Source organism: Pongo pygmaeus, chromosome 1, assembly GCF_028885625.2.
Source record: "Pongo pygmaeus isolate AG05252 chromosome 1, NHGRI_mPonPyg2-v2.0_pri, whole genome shotgun sequence".
Taxonomy (NCBI): Eukaryota; Metazoa; Chordata; class Mammalia; order Primates; family Hominidae; genus Pongo; species Pongo pygmaeus.
The window spans coordinates 132,046,735-132,054,470 of NC_072373.2; the positions used below are offsets into that span (position 1 = coordinate 132,046,735).

The 7,736-nt window shown below is 35.7% G+C and overlaps 1 long non-coding RNA gene across 1 annotated transcript in view; it reads left to right on the forward strand.

Moving 5' to 3' along the window:
• Positions 1–6,232, forward strand: part of LOC129044184 (uncharacterized) — a 61,923-nt gene extending 55,691 nt beyond the window's left edge. Inside the window, exon 5 of the long non-coding RNA XR_008504629.2 lies at positions 4,211–6,232. This is a non-coding gene — a long non-coding RNA (uncharacterized LOC129044184). The remainder of the gene's footprint in view (positions 1–4,210) is intronic.
• The last annotated feature ends 1,504 nt before the right edge of the window (positions 6,233–7,736 follow it).

Genomic DNA, 7,736 nt, shown 5'->3' on the forward strand with positions numbered 1-7,736 from the left:
TGTCATCTAACACAAAATAGATATTAAGCTAAATTACATTACATTATCATTCTATCATCCCACAGAATTAAATGCAAATCTTAAAAAATAGATCCACAAGGAAACAGACCCAATATTAACCTTTTCTACCTATTTCCAATTAGCTTTAATTAGTAAAAGAACCCATGTGAAGAAGTTAAAAAAGCATATGCTGCAAAATGCATATAATTTACTAGAGCAAATGACTAAATATTTATTACTTGTGTATTTTTAAAACAAGGTAGCTTTGTTTTAGAACAGGAGGATTCCAAGACAGCATCAGAACTTCTCAAACTTCCCTCCTATTATTTAACTTTTGCTCCTTCATTCCATAGCTTTTCTTTCCTGTCAGTCTCTTCCTGTCCCATCTGCTGACCAAGTCATGTAGAGGAATCTTTGCTTTACCTTTCTATCATTGCCATTTCTAAATCTGATTGCACTCAGACAGTATTTCTTTCAAGGTACTTCTTTGGGTCTCAGAATCAAAATTTATAGTTTACGTGACTTCACATGTTGTGAAAATACAGATATTTAGATCTCAGACCTAATTAATCAGAAACTCTATGGTGGGACCTATGGATCTACACTTTAGTGTTCTCGGGAGGTGATTTTTAGTATCTCTGGTTTGAGACTTACTGTACTTGAACTACTGACAATTACTAAAGGCAACATATTAATATTAAGGTATACTGTTGTGAAGTTTAACATTTACTTGGTTTATATTTAATCCATTACTGAAAACGTTTATTGAGAACATACTATTTGCCAGGCTGTTTACTGGGTAGTAGGGCTACTTAGATAATGAAACATCCTTTCTCTCGTGCATCTTACAGTCTTATCAGAGGCATTTGCTCTTTCGAATCACTTATAGCATTATTTCTTCAGAACACTATAGAATCCTGTGTTGCCTGCTCCCACTAGTGTAAGCCAAAAAGAGATTTCAGTCAAATAAAATCACAAATAATTGAAATAAAACAATAATAGAGAATATGTAGACTAGATGTAGATGAAGAGAAAAATAAGTGAATAGGTAGATCAAAGCATACAAAAATTCAACAGAGAGAGAAAAAGAAAAGAAAAATATTAAAGGAAATTTAAAAGGCACGGAAAAAAATATCAAGAAGCCCTGGCATATGTCTAATAAGAATTCCAGTAACAAATAATATTATTGATAGGGAAGAGGAAATATTTGAAATGATGGCTGAAACCTTTCTTGAAAACTGAAGAAAGCAATGAGTAATTATTTTGAAAATTTAAATAGACAAAAAAAAACCCAAATTATACCTAGTCACTTTGTAGTAGAATTTCAGAACATCAAGGACAAAGAGAGAATTTTGAAATCAAATAGAGATAAAAGGTAATTTACAAAGGAACAATCAGGTGGATAGAAGACCTCATCAGCATTAGGAAAGACTAAAAGAGAATGAAGGAGTAACTTCAATGTGCTGACAAGATAAACCTCAGTGAAAAGTTAAACATTTAAGAGAGAAGGTGGAATAAAGAAGTTTAAAGATGCACAATGATACAGAATTTCCTGCCTTCACTTGAAAAAAAAATACTAAAGGACATATTTCATTAAGAAATTAATAAATCAAGAAATAAGGAATATGATTCAGGAAGAAACAGTGAGCAAATAAATCAGTAAAAAATATTTTTAAATCTAAGTAAGTTTTTGGATATAAATGACATTTGTACTACAAACACTATTTGTTATGGCTTAAGTAAAAACTACAATTAAGTTATAGATAACCTAAATGTTTATAAAAATAGATTGTCAACAGGCAATTTTATTTTTAACAAACTAATTTGGGGAGCTATCAAGAGGCACTTGAATTAACGTTAAATATGTAATCAAAATCAGTTTATTTTCCCTTTATATTATCACTTTAATGGCAACTTAAAACTCAGCTGACATGAAAACGGGTCTTATTTCCCCTAGAAGAGGTTTACCAATTTCCCCTAAAAGGATGTTTTCTATTATTTTAAGCAGCAATTTCTTTGTCTAGTTTTAGCTTGTCAAACTTGCCAAACATTTAATTGTTGAATGATTAGCTCTTCACAAACAATGAAGGCCCCATCTTAAAAGATTTTTTGTTTATCAGAGATATCCTAACCTTGTATGCTTCGTTTTTCAAGTTATAGATATTAGCAGTATTATAATGGTATTAACAAAGAGAAGAGGCTATATGTGACAGAAAACGAGCAACGTGTTTATTATGTAATTTAGGAGTTGGATTGGTGTGCTGCAGATTAATAACTCTCATTTATATTGTAGCTATACTTAAAAAACATCAGGGAGTCTTTCCATTTTTTCACTACTTAGATTGATGGGTTTTTCCCTGAAAACAAAACAAAAACAAAAACAACTTTTGAATAACATGGCATCTGGTAAAGTCAAGGAGGTAAATTTGTTTTTTTCTTCCTCTTCAAGAGAGAGTTGGCATAGTTTGCAAGAATATTTTCAAGAAACAACAAGGAAATAAGTATGAACTTTCATATTTAATGAGAAATTGAAAGGTGAGTTCATAATAATCTCAGTTCAACGTTTTATCAAAAGTGTTGACATTAGTAGGCTGGGCACGGTGGCTCACGCCTGTAATCCCAGCACTTTGGGAGGCCGAGGCGGGAGGATCACGAGGTCAAGAGATCAAGACCATCCTGGCTAACACGGTGAAACCCCGTCTCTACTAAAAATACAAAAAATTAGCTGGGCATGGTGGTGGGCACCTGTAGTCCAGCTACTCCGGAGGCTGAGGCAGGAGAATGGCTTGAACCTGGGAGGCGGAGCTTGCAGTGAGCCAAGATCACAGCACTGCACTCCAGCCTGGGCAACAAAGCAAGACTCCATCTCAAAAAAATAAAAAATTAAAAAAAGTGTTGGCGTGAGTAATATCAATATATTGTCAACATCTGCTAAAAGTGATCAAACACCTGGTCAGTTCATGCAATCAGGAAAAAAAAAAGTTGTTTGATTCACTTACAAAAATCAAATCATTTAAGTGTGGATAATGCTTTTTGAATCTTTTGGGGGTGTGTGAAAATAAACTGATGAATGGTTTAAAAATTTTTTATGTTAATTGCTACAGAAATATAAATTTTAGTCATTTTTTAAGAATTTTTTCTTACTACATTTCCATGCAATTAAGAAAATTATCATATTATTTCTTTTTTTAACTTTTATTTTAAGTTCAGGGGTACAAGTACAGGTTTGTTTTGCATAGGTAAATTTGTTACATGAGAGCTTGTTGTACAGATTATTTCATCACTCAGGTATTAAGTCGAGTACCCATTAGTTATTTTTCCTGATCCTCTGCCTCTCCCACCCTCCACCCTCTTAAAGGCCCCAGTGTGTGTTCCTCTCTATGTGTCCATGTGTTCTCAGCATTTAGCTCCCACTTATAAGAGAGAACATGTGGCTTTTGGTTTTCTGTTCCTGAGTTTGTTTGCTAAGGGTAATGGCCTCCAGCTCCATCCATGTCCCTGCAAAGGACATGATCATGTTCTTTTCTATGCTGATCCACAATTAACCAGTGCATTCTTCCCTTGGATTCCCTAAGCTTGTGTGCCTGATGAGCTGCTCTCCAGTTATGCCACCATGATTTCCATTCCTGAGGGGAGGCTGTGACGAAGAGCCAGGAAAATAGGAGCACCCCTCCTACTCTCACAGTGCAGTGGTTGAGGATCCTTTTTTCTGTACAATTTTAAAACTGGAAATACACAAAATGCGCCAACATAATTAAAGGGAAAACTACCATGAAATAGCACAAATATTCTGCATGTGAAATGTTAAGAACTAAAACAAAAAAAACTGCTTTTAGTAGGACTACATAAAACTGAAGAAAACCAGTCAATACAGAATTGGGCCTATGTACAATTATTCTTGAAGTAATCCAAACACATTGAGTACTCTAATATATCCGAAATAATCTGTGACAAAGGAAATAATCTGAAGGAAAGAAAGAAAAGATAATTGTGGGAAATTCTTATGTGTTATACTTTTATGTGGAGATAAGCTGAATGGAAAAAGAATTATTGTAAAATATTGAGAAAAGATTAGAAGATACGAAATAATTAAGAAAAAGAGAATAGGTAAAAGGAGCCCATGGTGATGAAAAGGCATTGCTCATTTTCTTTTTAAAAAATTTCCTCAAATTATTAAATCTAGGCATTCCCAACTTTTTTTTTTTTTTAGATGGTGTTTTGCTCTTATTGCCCAGGCTGGAGTGCAATGACGTGATCTTGGCTCACCACAGTCTCTGCATCCAGGATTCAAGCTATTCCCCTGCCTCAGCCTCCCAAAATGCTGGGATTATAGGCGTGAGCCACCATGCCTGGCCATCATTCCCAATTTTTAAAAATGAATGATTGGCACAAATCTTAGAAAGCCATTTTCTGTACATTTGAAAGCAATGCTATTTACATTGTTACTACTTTCTTGTTAAATCTTGCATGTCTGCAGTATGTGTTGTAATAGAAACCTAAGATTATGGTCTGCCGTATTCATATTTTGAAAAGAAAATTTCAGACTGTATAATCAACTAGTTGATGATTCATATTTGCTTGTACAAAGTTAAAAGTGTAACTTGCCAGAAAAGAAGGAAGCCTGAAAAGTATTCTAAATACATTAATAAGAAGGGTTCTACATGAATTAATTTTTGTTTTACCATCTACAGAGTTCCTGCCACGTTCTAGGCACTTCATATTTGCTGCAACATTTATTCTGACATTGACAGAACAGGAGAAAATAAGTTAAATTTTAAGTACCATGGACTGAAATTAAACTTAGGGAAGATATTTTATAGTATTAATTGTTAATCTGTATTTAACAAGATATTCATTTATTTGGGGTGATTTAAGGATGGTCCCTTCTGGAAACAGGATTACCAACATATGGACTTATTTAGTCAATTTCAACCTTGTGATTTTGAATCTGACAGGTTCTCAGCTGCTTTTATTAAATAACGGATTTTCTTAATAATTACTGTACTCAAACTTAGCAAAAAGCTCTCACTATTTATAGCCCAGTTTTTTAGTCACACATGATTGTGTCTTGTCAAATTGAAACCATATACTACATCCTTTACTTATTAAGATGGTCTTTCTTTGTAATAATTTTGGAGTAAATAGTTTACTTATCTAAACCTCTGATTTCTGATTTAATAGATTTTTGAAGCATTTATTTTCCTTACCATACATAAAAATTGTCAGTTGAGGACAAGGAAGGATTAACCTGGACTATGGTGAATAATTGTTCAGGTTGCTTACTGTGTAACTCCAGAGGAGCATTCACATAGTAGAATTGGCAGATTTAAGTATTTATTACAACCATTTTCTGGCAGATAACAGTGGAACACCCTGTTCTATTAAAATTAGTTTATTATGACAAATTGCCTACAAATGGACATAAAGTGTCTTGAGGAAGGGCACCTGCTTTGGACTGAATCGTGTCCCCCCAAAATCATATGTTGAAGCCTAATCTCTAATGTGACGGTATTTGGATATGGGGCCTTTGGGAGATAACTAGGTTTAGATGAGGTCATGAGCATGGGGCCTTCCTGATTAGTACCCTGAAAAGAGAAAACACCAGAGAGCTTGCCCTCTCTCTCTCTTACCCCACAGGCACACAAAGAGGTCATGTGAGTACACAGTGAGATAACAACCACCTATGAGAAAACAGAAGAGGCTTCAGAATAAAATCTACTTTGCTGGTACTGTAATGTTGGACATTATTCTCTAGAACTGTGAGATAATAAATTTATCTTATTTAAGCCACCCAGTCTATGGTATTTTGTTATGGCACCCTGAACTAAGACAAATTTTGGACCAAGAAATAGGGGTGCTACTGTAACTAATACCTAAACATGGGGAAATGGCTTTGGAATTGGATAGTGAGTAGAGGCTCAAGAATTTTCGGGTGCATCCTAAACATATGAACAAGCAGTAAAGGTGATTCTGGTGAGGGCTCAGATGGAATTGAGGAATATGTTATTGGAAACTGGAAGAAAGGTGATCCTTGTTATAAAGTGGCAAAAAACTTAGGTGAACTGTATTCTAGTGTTTTGGGGAAGGTAGAACTTGTGAGTGATGAAATTAAATATTTGACATTTCTAAGCAATGTGACAAAGGAACAGCTGGTTTCCTCCTGACCATTTCTGCTGAAATGAAAAAAAAAAAAAAAAAGATAAGTTGAAGAAGAAATTTAGTTCAGCAAAAAGGAACCAGAACTTGAAGATTTGGGAAATTCTCAGCTTATCCATATGATTAAAAAATGACAAAAACTTGTTCTGAAAATAACACTGTGACTGGACAACCATTTGATAAGAGTTTATGAGATTATGTGAGCAGAAATTCTGCCAGCTTGAACTGAACGGGATGAAGATGGGACAAAAAGAATGAGGGCTTCGAGACTTCTTGGGTTAGACATGATGGGCTGATTTGCTTATTTGGCTATGAACCTGCACTATTTTTCAAGGCGAGGAAAAAAATGGCCCCAAAGGCAATTCAGAGATAGCCAGAGCCGCAGCCTCAGTTTCAACAGGCTGGACAGTCTCCACTCAGCTCTTTGGAGGCAGAACCACTCAGAGGACTCAAGCCTGTCAGAGCTAGGGGGTGGGGCTGGCAACCTCACAGGGTGGAAAGGGTGGGGCTATCCTGCAAATCCATGTGGGTGATGGCTTGGATGGAATGCTCTGGACTGAACTGTCCTCCCATCCCCTGCTCAGATTCTGTGTTGAAGCCCTTACCTCTAGTGTTATGGTATTTGGAGATGGGGCCTTTGTAAGATAATTGGGTTTAGATGAGATCATGAGAGTGAGGCCCTCAGAATTAGTGCCCTTATAAGAAACCTCAGTGGCGATATCCCCTTTATCATTTTTTATTGCATCTATTTGATTCTTCTCTCTTTTTTTCTTTATTAATCTTGCTAGCGGTCTATCAATTTTGTTGATCCTTTCAAAAAACCAGCTCCTGGATTCATTTATTTTTTGAAGGGTTTTTTGTGTCTCTATTTCCTTCAGTTCTGCTCTGATTTTAGTTATTTCTTGCCTTCTGCTAGCTTTTGAATGTGTCTGCTCTTGCTTTTCTAGTTCTTTTAATTGTGATGTTAGGGTGTCAATTTTGGATCTTTCCTGCTTTCTCTTGTGGGCATTTAGTGCTATAAATTTCCCTCTACACACTGCTTTGAATGCATCCCAGAGATTCTGGTATGTTGTGTCTTGGTTCTCGCTGGTTTCAAAGAACATCTTTATTTCTGCCTTCATTTCGTTATGTACCCAGTAGTCATTCAGGAGCAGGTTGTTCAGTTTCCACGTAGTTGATCGGTTTTCAGTGAGATTCTTAATCCTGAGTTCTAGCTTGATTGCACTGTGATCTGAGAGACAGTTTGTTACAATTTCTGTTCTTTTACATTTATTGAGGAGAGCTTTACTTCCAAGTATATGGTCAATTTTGGAATAGGTGTGGTGTGGTGCTGAAAAAAATGTATATTCTGTTGATTTGGGGTGGAGAGTTCTGTAGATGTCTATTAGGTCTGCTTGGTGCAGAGCTGAGTTCAGTTCCTGGGTATCCTTGTTGACTTTCTGTCTCGTTGATCTTTCTAATGTTGACAGTGGGGTGTTAAAGTCTCCCATTATTAATGTGTGGGAGTCTAAGTCTCTTTGTAGGTCACTCAGGACTTGCTTTATGAATCTGGGTGCTCCTGTATTGGGTGCATATATATT